This window comes from Dipteris shenzhenensis, chromosome 14, assembly GCF_047967505.1.
Source record: "Dipteris shenzhenensis isolate YYH24624 ecotype China chromosome 14, Dip_SZ_1.0, whole genome shotgun sequence".
In the NCBI taxonomy this organism is placed as follows: domain Eukaryota; kingdom Viridiplantae; phylum Streptophyta; class Polypodiopsida; order Gleicheniales; family Dipteridaceae; genus Dipteris; species Dipteris shenzhenensis.
This window is the reverse complement of record NC_141609.1, coordinates 37,210,888-37,223,830: the sequence shown is the minus strand read 5'-3', so window position 1 is coordinate 37,223,830 and position 12,943 is coordinate 37,210,888. Positions and strand designations below refer to the sequence as shown.

The 12,943-nt window shown below is 43.0% G+C and overlaps 1 protein-coding gene across 4 annotated transcripts in view; it reads right to left on the bottom strand.

Annotated features, from left to right (window-relative positions):
* Window positions 1-281: 281 nt before the first annotated feature.
* Window positions 282-12,943, bottom strand: part of AUG1 (HAUS augmin-like complex subunit) — a 31,571-nt gene continuing 18,909 nt past the window's right edge. Inside the window, exon 7 of one of the 4 annotated variants that reach the window (XM_087384906.1) lies at window positions 282-626. The gene's annotated coding sequence lies outside the window, so the exon portion shown is untranslated. Of the gene's footprint in view, window positions 627-9,599; window positions 9,619-12,943 lie in introns of those variants that run through there. The other 3 variants (XM_087384907.1, XM_087384908.1, XM_087384909.1) reach the window with 3 other exon arrangements.

Here is a 12,943-nt window from a genome sequence, read left to right as displayed (position 1 = left end):
TTCATTATGAGGAATTCCCCACAATGGATGTAATTACATTGCTTTTTTTCTCTATAGTTATCATGTTTGGTATAATATCTTTACTAGATTTGATTGGCATTAAAAAGACTGTCCTTTTTTCTTAAAACCGAACTTGCCTTTAGCTATAATTGTAAAAGCCTTGTTGTTAATATTTCATTCTGTTATCAGAGTCAATATTGTTCTTCAATAAAAATATGTACACTTAATGCATCAAAAATCAAATTAGTCATTCCGCAAACTTAGGTAGGTCTCAAGCTATAAGATTAATCATCTCAAGATTAGTATCATGTCATCAATATCCATCAAGTACTAGAAAGCGTCTCATCGTCTTCCATTTGTTGGAGGAAACATAAATTATTTGCAAACCTTGTGCATTCATTAATAAGATAAAAATATAATTTCATCTTCTCCATGCCCAAGATGCTTGACTCACGCTTCTAGCTGAAGAATATTAACTTCCCAATATGGAAAGATTGAGCAATCATTCTTTTCAATCCGCTTGTTCTGTGATGTCAACTCTGATTGATTTCTTCTTACCTTCACAAACATGCTGGCAAAACTTAATTGTAACGAGATCCTTCATCCAAATCTCCCAATTACATGACCTATACCATGTTTTTATATTACACTTTGGAGATTACCACACTATACTAGAAGACTTGTATGTTGAGATTAATTTTATTTTGAGCCAAAATAACACTTAGATGAAAAATATTTATCAATAACTATCTTTGGAATCATCAATATCAATGAACCTCAAAAGTCATCAAAACATTCTTTAAGCATTGTCTAATTAACTCCAACAAACTTGATTTTGCACTCAACTTTGGTCCTAAATCAAGAAGATATGGGCCCCTAAAAGTACCATGAACTATTTTTCTTTCAACATGCCACGTGCTTCCTTTAAGCCTTATATATTCCATAAATAGATAGAAAATCTCATATAAACGCAAAAGCACCACACTTCTGTTCCAAAAACGAAGGTATTGGGTGATGGTAGCCGTATGTGCCACATGAATATCACATGCACCCCTGCACTTGGGTGCATTGCGACACACTGGCTACATTGACAAGTGCTTAGTCGATCCATTTATAGATGACTTTGTCGTATGCCGTGATCCCTCCGTTCAGGGACAATCAGGCACGAGCTACGTAGGTTAGTCTCCTAGGCTTAGGATCAGTCGTAAATAACTTGTACCCACTGGAGAACTATTTAGGATAGGTAGGTTCAGCCTAAGTTAGTAGTTAGGAGGTATTCTTAAAGGCCAGATTTACGCAGCTAGCAAAGGTAGACTGGTCAAAGGTTGCCCGATCAAAGGTTGACAGGTCAAAGGCTGCTCGATCAAAGGGTTGATTGGTCAAAGGCTACTTGGTCAAAGGCTACCCAGTCAGAGGTTGACTCGTCAAAGGTTTCCCGATCAAAGGTTGCTCGGTCAACAGTTGATTGGTCAAAGGTTGACTTTTCAAAGTCAAAGGCTGACCAATCAAAAGCTAACTAGTCAAAGGGTGATTGGACAGTCTAACCAGCCTCATATAAAGGACTACTTGGAGCCTTTTCATGCATTCAATCTTGAGCCTCTCCTCCGGCTTCAGTGCAGCTCCCCTCCTGCCCTAAGAGCAGCCCCTGTGCACCCCAAATCTAGCCCTGAACAGTAGCAGATCCTTAGCAATTTAGATCGACCATCTTTGGAGGGTGTTCATGCAACACTCTAGCCAAGATTTGGAGCAACAAACGGAGGGAGGTTTGAGTTCCGTTTGGACCATTTGTGGGTTTCTTTTATAGTTTACAGCACCTTCTTTTCAGCTCTCTTTCACCACTTCGCATCTCCGTCTTCTCTCAGTTTCTCAGCTCCATATCTCAATCCTTACATCTTTCCGTTCACCTCTCTCACTCGCGCAGTAACCCTACATGCCCATGGATAGCACAAGCCTCATCCTTAGCCTTGCAGTAGCGTAGTGTTTCATGCGATCTTGAGATGAGTGTTATTTCTATTCCAAAGTTCTCCAAATTAAAAGCAAATTCTCCCCTATATTGGGGGAGGGGGCCCTCAGTGGGTACAGGGACCCAATCAGTTATCGTCTCCATTACTCTATCCTTTATTTCTCTCTCTCCCATCTCTACGGTGTATAAATACGAGCCTCACCAAAGGTTTAAAGAAGGTCTTGCTATGATTAAATGATCAAATAACCATTGCATGTTACATTGGTATCAGAGCTTCGGTCTGTAATCCAGCTTGACTACTGCGAGTGTATGGTTGTGTTGAGCTCTGGAAAGATCACACATCCAAGCACCGTGAAATAGGAAAGGAGAGATGAGTCCAACATCTTAAAAGACAAAGTTCCTCAACAAAGTACGCTTCTGCTAAGCCGTGAAGAGATGATGCAAAAGCTTATAGAGCAGAACCAACTACTCTTGGCTCAACTCCAAAAAAAATCTTGGCAGCTGGAAGTCAAACAAAGAGATTGGACGAAGAAAAGAAGCAGGTTGCAGGTTGAAGAAAACATGGAGTCGGGGCCTGAAGCAGTCAAAGGTGTCTCAGATTTTAAAAAACTGCTCTTGGTTATGCGTGAAGAACGCAAACATCAGGAGGCAATTCAACGCTCAGAAAGGGCCCTAATTGAGCAACAGCTTTGTCTTGACCGAGAGGCCATGCTGCTCCAGCACAAACAGAAGTTAGCTACTATGTAGGAAAGTTTGAGCACAACAGTTTCAACAGTCACACTAGCCTCCACATCAGCTAAGGTTAGTCCTCTAACCCGGTCCACCCCAAACTTCATCAAGTATGACGGGTTCCAACATTCTTTTCCTAGGATGGAACTTTGACCCACTCACCTATGAGCATGCACTAACCCTCACTCAGAATCAAGAAATGATGCTGCATGGGGGAAAGCCCAAGCAAGTCCAAAAGAATACCAAAGCCCCACAGCAGTCCTCAAACCTAGCGGGTAAAGGTGATCAAAAGGACAACCAATATCATAAAAAAGACCGTCAATCCTCAAGTCAGAAAAAGGAGTCCAAGCCCAAGATGACTCCAGACGAAAAAGCTAAATTGGGTATTACCAGAGGCTACTTATAGCGCCCGACGAACAAAAGCAGTACCACCAAGAATATCGATGTTTCCATTGCCATCATATTGCCGAGCATGGAAAGAAAGATTTTCCAAAGCAGCTGGCCACAAAGGCAGCAAAAGCACCGGCTTCTACCGTCGCCTTTGTGATGGCTCTTCCAACCCTGCAAGTACCAGCTTCAACTTACCAATTCAGTTTTATCTGCTTTGAACACCGTTTTAGCGGTGGTCTTTGAAGGTAAAAAGGAGGGTGACCTCACAAAGCAGAAGAAGGCTCTTATTGGAGCATATGGCACAGCTAAAGGGAAGCAATTTGTTGTTCTCTTTGATATGGGAAGTTCAAAAGATGCTATTTTCCCACGATTAGCAAAGATGGGGTGCACTGATGAGGTGCACTCTAGTACCTCATGAGCTTGCCGTGGATGGCTTCACACTCGGGTTACACACACAAATCACACATCAAGCCTCTCAGTTTGCTTTCACCATTAAGAAGGCCTCATTCTAATGGGATTTTATCATTACACCTTTTTGGGACACAACATGATCCTTGGGATTCAATGGTTTCGTGAGCATTCATTGGTTCTTGATTGGCGGCAAATACCTTTACTATTGTAGATGGTCTACCTGAGCCAGCCATTATTCGAGGCGACTTGAGTATACCAGGGATTCTGCCAATTTCTCATATTCAGGCAGCTCGAGTGATCCGCAAGGGCGCAGTGTGTGCATTGATCTATGTCAGCTACCAGCTTAACCCGCTCCTCCATGGGGGCAAGCCATGGCCACTCTACTGCGAGAGTTTCAAGATATCATGCTCTGTGACAATCTGCCACCTCAGCTTCCACCGCACAACCCGGAAGACCATCGTATTGAGTTCATTCTAAACTCCACTCCTCCAAGTTTATCGTCTTTCCAAATCTATGGAGGGGGAGTTAGCGCAACAATTGTCTCAATTACTGCGCGACGATTTTATACGACCATCATCTTCGCTGCTCCGATTCTATTCGTACAAAAAAAGGACAAGTCGGCAAGCTTATGTGTTGAGTATAGGGCACTCAACAAGCTCACAGTAAGCAATAAATTTCCCATGCCCCGCATTGAGTACATTTTGGAGCGACTCAACGGTGCAAAAAGATTGATGTCAAAAGTGGCTACCATCAATCTGCATTTTTGAAGCTGACATTCCAAAGACAGCTTTCAGGACGAAGCAAGCTCATTACGAGTTCGTTGTTATGCCCTTTGGTCTCAAAAACACACCACCCACGTTCAACAAGATGATGTCACGGGTCTTTGCTCCGCATATTCACGTGTGCCTATTCATCTTTTTAGATGATATTCTTATATTTTCAACTACATCAGAGCAGTATATTAAGGATGTTTGGAATGTGTTATAGTTATTGCGCGACAATCAGCTCTACCTTAATGCCAAAAAGAGTGAATTTGGGCTGATGGAGATTCAGTATATGGGTTACATCATCAATGCAGATGGCATTTGCTTGGATTCCGAAAAGATTCAAGCTATCACTAGTTGGGCTATCCCCATGACGACTCAAGAGATCCGATCATTTGTTGGTCTTTGCCAGGCGTATCGCTCTCATATGGACTGATTCTCGACTTGTGCGGTGCCTCTTACAAATCTATTGAAGGGGGTGAAAACACGCCAAGTGTCAGTTACAAATAGAGCTTTAGAGGCCTTCCATGACTTACAACAATTGGCTACCACACCGCTAGTAAAGAAAATAGCATCGTGGGATGATCCTTTCCTAGTCATCACCAATGGCAGTAGCCATTGGGGCAGTCTTACAACAAAAGATCGACCCGTTGCTTACTACACTCGGAAGCTCAATGACGCCGAGAAGAACTATTCAGTATATGACAAGGAATCGCTCGGGATTCTTTAGGCATTAAAGCACTAGAAGCTGTTTCTTTATGGACGGACTTTCACAATAAAGACAAATCATCAAGCTCTTAAGTGGCTTCAGACAGTTCACAGTGGAGTGATCAGCAACAAAGAGTCAGGTCTTTCAACAGTTTGGGGGTATGATTGAGTATGTCCCTAGCAAGAACAACCCCGTTGCCGATGCTCTTAGTCAAAAGGACTCATGTGATTTTGCTGTATGTCGTGACCCCATTATGATCCCTCAAACCAAGGACAGTTGGGCACGAGCTATGTGCGTCAGTCTTCTAACCTTAGGATCGATCGTAAATAACTCTACCCACTCGAGAACTAGTCAGGATGCTTGATCAGCTTTGTAGTTTTCTTTTATAGTTTACAGCAGCTCCTTTTTAGCTCTCATTCTCCACTCCAATCTCATCTTTCTCTCAGTTTCTCAACTCCATATCTCAGTGCTTACATCTTTCCGTTCACCTCTCTCACTCACGCAGTAATTCTGCTTGCCTATGGACAACACAAGCCACATCTTTAGCCTTGCAGAGTGGTCTACATCACCCGTGTGGACAGCATTGAGGCCTCGATCAGTGGCTAGTCTATTGCTCGGGTTTTGGGTTAGTTCACGAGGTCAGAGTGTCTCTTTAGAGTAGCGTTTCATGCGCTCTTGAAGAGTCTTATTTGTATTTAGAAGTACTTCAAATTAAAAGGAAATTCTCTCCTATATTGGGAAAGGAAGCCCTCACTGGGTACAGGGACCCAATTGGTTGTCGTCTCCATTACTCTATCCTTTCTCTCTCTCGCCCCTCTCTGTGGTGTATAAATACGATGCCTCGCTAAAGGTTTAAAGGTCTTGCTATGTATAAACGATCAGATAACCGTTGCACGTTACAATGAAGCTCACTAGTCGTTTGAGCTTTATCATTGCCACCCATAATCTATATGCATCGTTACCCATTTTAGTAATATAATTATTCACCACCATCCTTATCACATGACTCTTGATTAATTGCCTTAGTCTTGATTTCCTTGGTCCTCTAGCTCCGATCTTCACACGACTACATGCAACATTCATGTCTTCATTGTCATGCAACATTCATGTCTTGATTTCCATGTCGATATCTAGTCTTCAATTGTCATGCCTTGACTAACTATCTTTTAGTCCCTACATATGACTATGCAATTCACAGCCACCATGCTAAATATATTTTTTTAAATATAAAAAATGTCAAACAACACAATATTCTTGTATCTCATGACTTATCTTAAAGTCCACAATCCAACTTGTTGTATGTGCTTTTTGTGTGACTCTTTTAGGGGCTTTTTCTCTTAAATAAACCCATTGAATGATCTCTTAGCTCTCTTGATTCATTGAGCTCACACCTTTTAAAAATGGTATTCTCCTTCACAAGGATTATAGCGATCATCCTATACCAATCATTCGTAAGAGCCTTCAGTGATATTTAAGTTCTCCCTCCTTAAAAACTATGGGAATCTCATAAATATGAGCACTATCATGAAGTAAATGAGTGAACATGTAATGAAGACTATTTCTGAAAGAGATGGGAACATATCTAGAAGCTCTAATGATATGAAGCTTTGAAAGGAACAAAGGGACAACGTGCTTTTGGATATTACGAGGTGGCTCGTCCAAGATTAGAATCCTTGAGGCATAGCAATCTATAAGGTGTTGTTTCTTAAATTGAGTTGTACTCTCTTTTGTCTTAATTAGAAGTTTCTAATTTTTTTGAAAAGACAATATATTTGGTAGTGGCCCAATAATTTGGTAGAGTTATTTGATTAAGATTACGCAATTAGAGGATTAAAGATAGTGGAACTATTAACCTAGAATGTGTAAGGTAGGCGTGCCTTATCCAACCCAATGGTGAAACACAATGTATGTCTAACGTTGACACTATACATTATCCTCTAGATGGTGGTGACTTTTAGGCATACGGTCTATGTTCTCACAAACAAGTCCCTTATGTGAAGGTGTGTGTCCCTTCATGATTTGGTGCATCCCTAAAATTGAGCGTGTCCCTTCACAATAGGGCATGTTCCTTGAGAAGAGATGTCTCTCTTCATGAAGGGGTGTATTTGTTGAATGAAATCTTGCACTCCATTGATCTGGGACAAGATTCTAGGTGCACACATTCAAGCCATGGGGTGATGTGTAGGGATCGTGAGACCATTATGCAAGTCGTGTGTAGCACAAGTGTCAAAACAAATGTGCCATCTCTCCATCTCTTCCATGCACATTAGCATGGATGCCTTCTAGCATAGTGTCTAGTATCACAACTAGTAAAAATTTTCTTTGATATCACGATAAGGAATCCTAGCAATCTACTATCATTACAGCAAGTTGAGGGGAATGATACTGCACAGGAGAGAATAAAAGTATGTATTTAATATAATGTATGAGATGAGAGATCCATACCATGATGCTTCTTTGTAGAGGATGAACAGTAAATTTTGAAAGGAGGTGCACCCCATAGGGAATATACATGAAGAGGTGTGTACACTTTATGAAAGGCGAGATGCTTTATGGGAGGCTATGCATTAAATTGCCATTATGAGAGAGTGTGTCTCTTGCATAGAGTTGTGGCTCTTGTGAGGGTTTGTAGACCACGAATATCCTATTGAAAGGGCATACAGTTGTTCATTCGTGGAAACATCCATAAGTAAAAGGTTAGGGATTGAATGTGTCACACCCACCCCTAGTTAGGGATACAATTCTTAACTGACACCAATTGGCAAGTGCCTCATAACACTTGTGCTTGCCTATAGGATCAAAGTTTGTGATTAACACCCCTAAGAAGGTTGTCCTCAAGAAGATGCATCACATGAGGTTCATCCAAATCCCAATCCTACTATCAAAGGTTGTGTTTTGATGCCATCTGCTAAAGGCCTTACTACATACAAACTCTTGATAATACGACGTCTAGGCACCTTCGATTTTCATTTCTTTGCCAACTCTAAGGTTTCTCTTTCTTTTGTTTTCTTTTCTTTAGTCTTTAAATTCAAAGTAGGTATATCCCACGTACTTTAAATAAAACCATTTGACTAGACAAAATGAAAGAAAACCCCTTGAGTATAAGCACTTCCTCTTGATTCGATTATACTACGACAACAAAATTTGGCTTTGCGAATAACGTAGGTTACTAGAGATGCCATCACGTTCAAACTTCATGTGAGAACCCAACTATTCCTTTAATAGGGATGGCCATTTTACAAGCTCAAAGCTTGCAATCTCTTGATATTCTAAAAATAAAAACACCAACCTTGGAATCATGGCAACTATCTTTCTTGTTTGTAGACCCTTAATTTCCAACATAATATATGGCATAATGACCACAGAATACCTTCTAAGTAATATCTTTTACATATTAACCCGAGAGGACAATAAAAGACAAGAAACACATGTTAGCTTGGAGGCAAAGAGCATGCCACGTGTCCACAATTTCAGCGTCCAACATACTAGGAGTTCTTGCATTCTACGTGAAATGACTCACGTTCCAATAATTCAGAATTGGAAGCGTTTAGCATTCCCACCTTCATTCAACAACTATGAATGATGGCTATCAGGTCTCTCATATTGCACTAAGGGTCTAATGGCTCTAGGGAGAGCTTTTTCTTTGTTTAGTGTTCGTAGGTGTTGGAGAGTTTTTTTAGGATTTCAGCCACTTGGGTAGAGGTTAGGGTCACTCCCCACTCAAGCTCATGCCTAAGGTATTTTCTTTATTAGCACTAGCTCGTAGAGATAAGGCTTTAGGATTTGATCTCCAAGTTAGTCACAAGTTGTGTGTTTTTCCACGTATTCTCTATTTTCTTGAAAAAACCATGGACTTGAGATCATGGTGGCTTCATTGAGGTTAAGGGTAGGGTGTCCACCTTGCATCGACACTTGCATGGCTTTTCCAATCTTTGTATGTAGGTCGCAGCCTCTTTATCTTCCACCCCTCACCATTTCATATGCCCTGCAACGCGAGCCGTTCTACTATCTGAGAGCTACAGCTAGTGAGCAAGTCGAGGAGCAAGAAGGTGGGCTACTGCGCTTGGTGAGCCATCTAGAAAGCGAGTTGCATAGAGCCATCTAAATAGCAAGTTGCGTTGAGACCCATGGGGACAACCTCAGTGGTCATCGAGGAGCTTGAAGATCACTAGAAAGGGGAGCCTCATTAGTTTCCCAACATGTTTCAATTTTATGGCCAGATTGGTGGTCAAAAGGTGCTTATCCTGGCAGATTCAGGAAGCTCAGAGAACCTCATTTCCACCAAAGCAACGAAGAAGGCCCAGTTGACTCTTACGCCAATGGATACCATTGCCTTGAATGGCGCACTCCTGACGCAGTAGATATAGAGCAACATGGAGGTCTCTTCAGTCACTTTGAAGATCTCAAGTGGGTACACAGTTATGCACGCAACGGATACCATCTTGGGGACATGATGGTGCCACTAGTTTGAAGTTCGACCAGATTATCATAACCAAGGCTTGGATATCAATATCCAAGGCCATAGGTCCAAGTTCATTTCTTGGCTTAGACGTGTTCTGCCTTGACCTTTAATTTCCGTAGTTCAAAGGGCTCGGGACACAATACCACTACAGGACCAAGTTGTCTCCCTCATGACAAATCTTCCTCCATCCCTATCACCAATATGCACAAAGAAGAATCAAATTAAGCATTTTCTTGGATCATTACACCACAGCAAGTATACTTACCACAAGTCAGCTAAAGACCTTGGGATTCAGTTCTGACAAATCAAGATTCATGAGCCAAGTATTCAATTCCATCAGATCAAGATACATGAGGTAAGTATACGGATGTTGCAGAAGCCCTTTTCACAGGCTATTTCCACCCTTCAGTATCCCAAGTGGCTCTCTCCAAACACTAAGTCAATTTCAAACAGAAGGGGATGTCACGGGCATCCACAGCTCATGGCATGCTGCAGCGCCATCAAATACGACCAAAAAGCCTCAGAAGACAACGTAGGTTGAAAAACACAGATTCGACTTTTTGTTCAAAAGTCAACGCGTTGGCTTTTTTTCCAACATTGACTTTTGACCGACCTAGTCAACGGTCAGCGTTGACCAGTCGACCAGGGTCGGTCTGTTGGAATGGTCACCTCCCCATCTGTGAGCCCCCAAATAAGGAGAGCATGGGGGGGTAGACCTAGGCATGGACAGAGAATGGGGCTGCCACATGGGCAGCACATGGGCTGCCATGTGGGCAGCACACAGCAAAGGGCAGAGGCTGCCATGTGGGCAGCACACACGCAAAGGGCAGAGGCTGCCACATGGGCAGCACACATGCTGCCATGTGGGCAGCTGTCAAGGCAGGGCCAGTGGGCTGACAGAGGAGCAGCATGGCGGGACAAAAGGCACCTGCAAAGGGCGGGTCATGGGCCTGCAAATTTCAAAAGATCCTCGACAGAACAGCACAAGGTGCTGGCACAGGCACACAGTTGGCAGCATGAGCAGGGCCGATAGGCGTTTGCATGGGAGACCTGGAGCGGCAGATACATGGACAGCATCAGGCACTGAGAAAGGGCATACAGGTGGCTACGAAGGTTGCAGCAGATCAGGGCATATGTGGCAGGGATGGGGGCCTTGGATAGCCAGCCATCCAGCCCTAGAAGAACCCAAGGGTAGGGCCCTATATGGGCTGCCCTTGGGGCCTGGCAGGAGCCCAAGAGAGCCACCCCACGTCAGCCAATCAAGGGCTGCCTGGGAGTTGGTTTACAGACCGCAAAGTCGGGTAGGGGGCGGCAGTCTGGTCGGCCCATATTCACCTACCAGGTCGGTTTTTTGGAGCAGGCCTTGCGCCTATAAAAGGGGGCCATTCAGCCCTCACAAATTATCTTCTGGAGCAGCAAAGCAGGAGCAGCAGGAGGAGCACATACCAGCACACTTGGAGCCTATTCTTGGAGGACCAAGAGAGTTGGAAAGCTCCAGATCTAGCTCAGCAAGGTGCTGCCCACCTAGGCTGATTCACAGGCAGTAAGGTGGAGAAGAACATTCTGGACAGAGTCTACTACGCTCGAGGTGGAGCACGCGGACTCAGGGTTCTAGAGGACACTAGCAGATAGAGAAGGATCTTTGGTAAGATCAGAGGACCACATCATTGGTGGGACTCTGGATCTATCTCTTTTGTTGTGTCCATAGTTTTGGACGGAAATATATTGTTTTTGGTGGATTCTATATCTGGCTATGTCTACTGTCTATTCCTGATTTGCACATCTATGTGATGCACATTAAGTAAAGAAGTTTGTGATTCCACTCCCCACACACACAGTGTGAGCTCCTGGGCTATTCTATCAGTCTTCCACTGTGCGTACCCTCTGTTGGTTGATTTCAAACATGGTATCAGAGCCCAAGTAGGAGGCTCACAGGTGTGAGAGCCTGAAAGCAGGGACCTTGCTGAAGGACGACCCTGATTCAGAAGCTCTTGGGAATCGACTTCCACGACTGGAGGACGATGCCCTTGCGAGAAGGAGGGTGACTCAGGTTCAGTCAGGTGCGTTCAGAGTCTAGGGAAGGTTGAGTTTGTTCGACTGTGCTGTGTGGTTTAGCAGCAAAGATGTGAATCCCAGAAGCCTCTTCAGCCCCTTCTCTCCCTTCCTCCTCCCCCCATCCCTAACTTTGGAGAGCTGAGAAACTGGATGGGACAAATTACCCTATCTGGAAGGTGAAGATCCGGAGTCATTTAGTGGCTCGGAAGCTGTGTCAGTTGGTACAGCCAGGTGGTCGGCTGATTTGGGGCTGCTGGGTCGACCTATTTTGGGGCCCTTCAAGGCCTATAAAAGGAGAAAGTAGCTATGCAAATGCTCAAACCAACAACGGGAACATCGCTCCACCATGTAAGTGATCTACAAGCCGTCCATCTTGGGCAAAAGGTAGTTATTTTTCATAATTACCTTATTAAGACCATTAGTCAACCATGTAAGCGATCTCTGAGTCATCATCCTAGGCAAAAATAGTAATTTTTCCATGGTTACCTTATTGAGATCTTTACAATCCACAAAGATACACATGGTACTATCCTTTTTACCCACCAAAAATGACTGGTGCTCCCCAAGGAGATTTACTAGGAGATGTACATCGTATTATCCCTTTTACCCACCAAAATGATTCGTGCTCCCCAAGGAGATTTACTAGGACGAATATATTTTATGTGAATATATTCAGAAAATTGCCTAGCAATTTGATGTTCTTCTTTGAGGCTCAATCTATACGATTGCTTAAAACACCTAACCTCCAAAAAGCTGCTCTATCTTATGGTCCACAATCCGCTGAGGTGGAAGATCATAAAGTAGCTCAGATGGAAATACATCCAAAAATTACGCTAACAGACTTTGGATATTGCCGTATGATAAAGTTGTGAAGCTCTAACAACAAGTATAATACCTTGGATTGAGTCCACAATCCTATTAGTACATCTAGAGTCCACTAGATAAAATTCCAAATCCATGGAATGAGCTCTCCAAGAATTCCAAATCTTTAACCTATTAACCAAGGACACCCAAAAAAAAAGGAGAGGGCACGTGGTAGGTTGGAGGAGAAGAGCATGCCGCGTGTCACAAAGAAGGAGCTCTTGGATGGAGGCTTGGAGGGGGGAGGAGGTGGAAAGACAAGAGGCAACTTTAGGGGCAAGGAGGAGATAGAAGGTCAATTGAAATCCAAGTATGCAAGGTGAATTGATTAGCAATTTAAGAATCAAAGATCCACCTTCATATGGGGAGTGGTTGAGGATGGTCATGCATCTTTGCCCATGCAAAGCACGGGTTCATCAATACTCGTTATTATTAATATTAAAACCTGAATCTTCAAAATGACTTGCTTCATTAACACACAAAAATAAAATCATGTTTGATGAAACAAACATGAGCAATACATTCGGGATCATTATTGAATTGACTACGAGAGCTATAGAAAAATAAATTCGTAGAAGCATCATGAAGTACTAGATGCT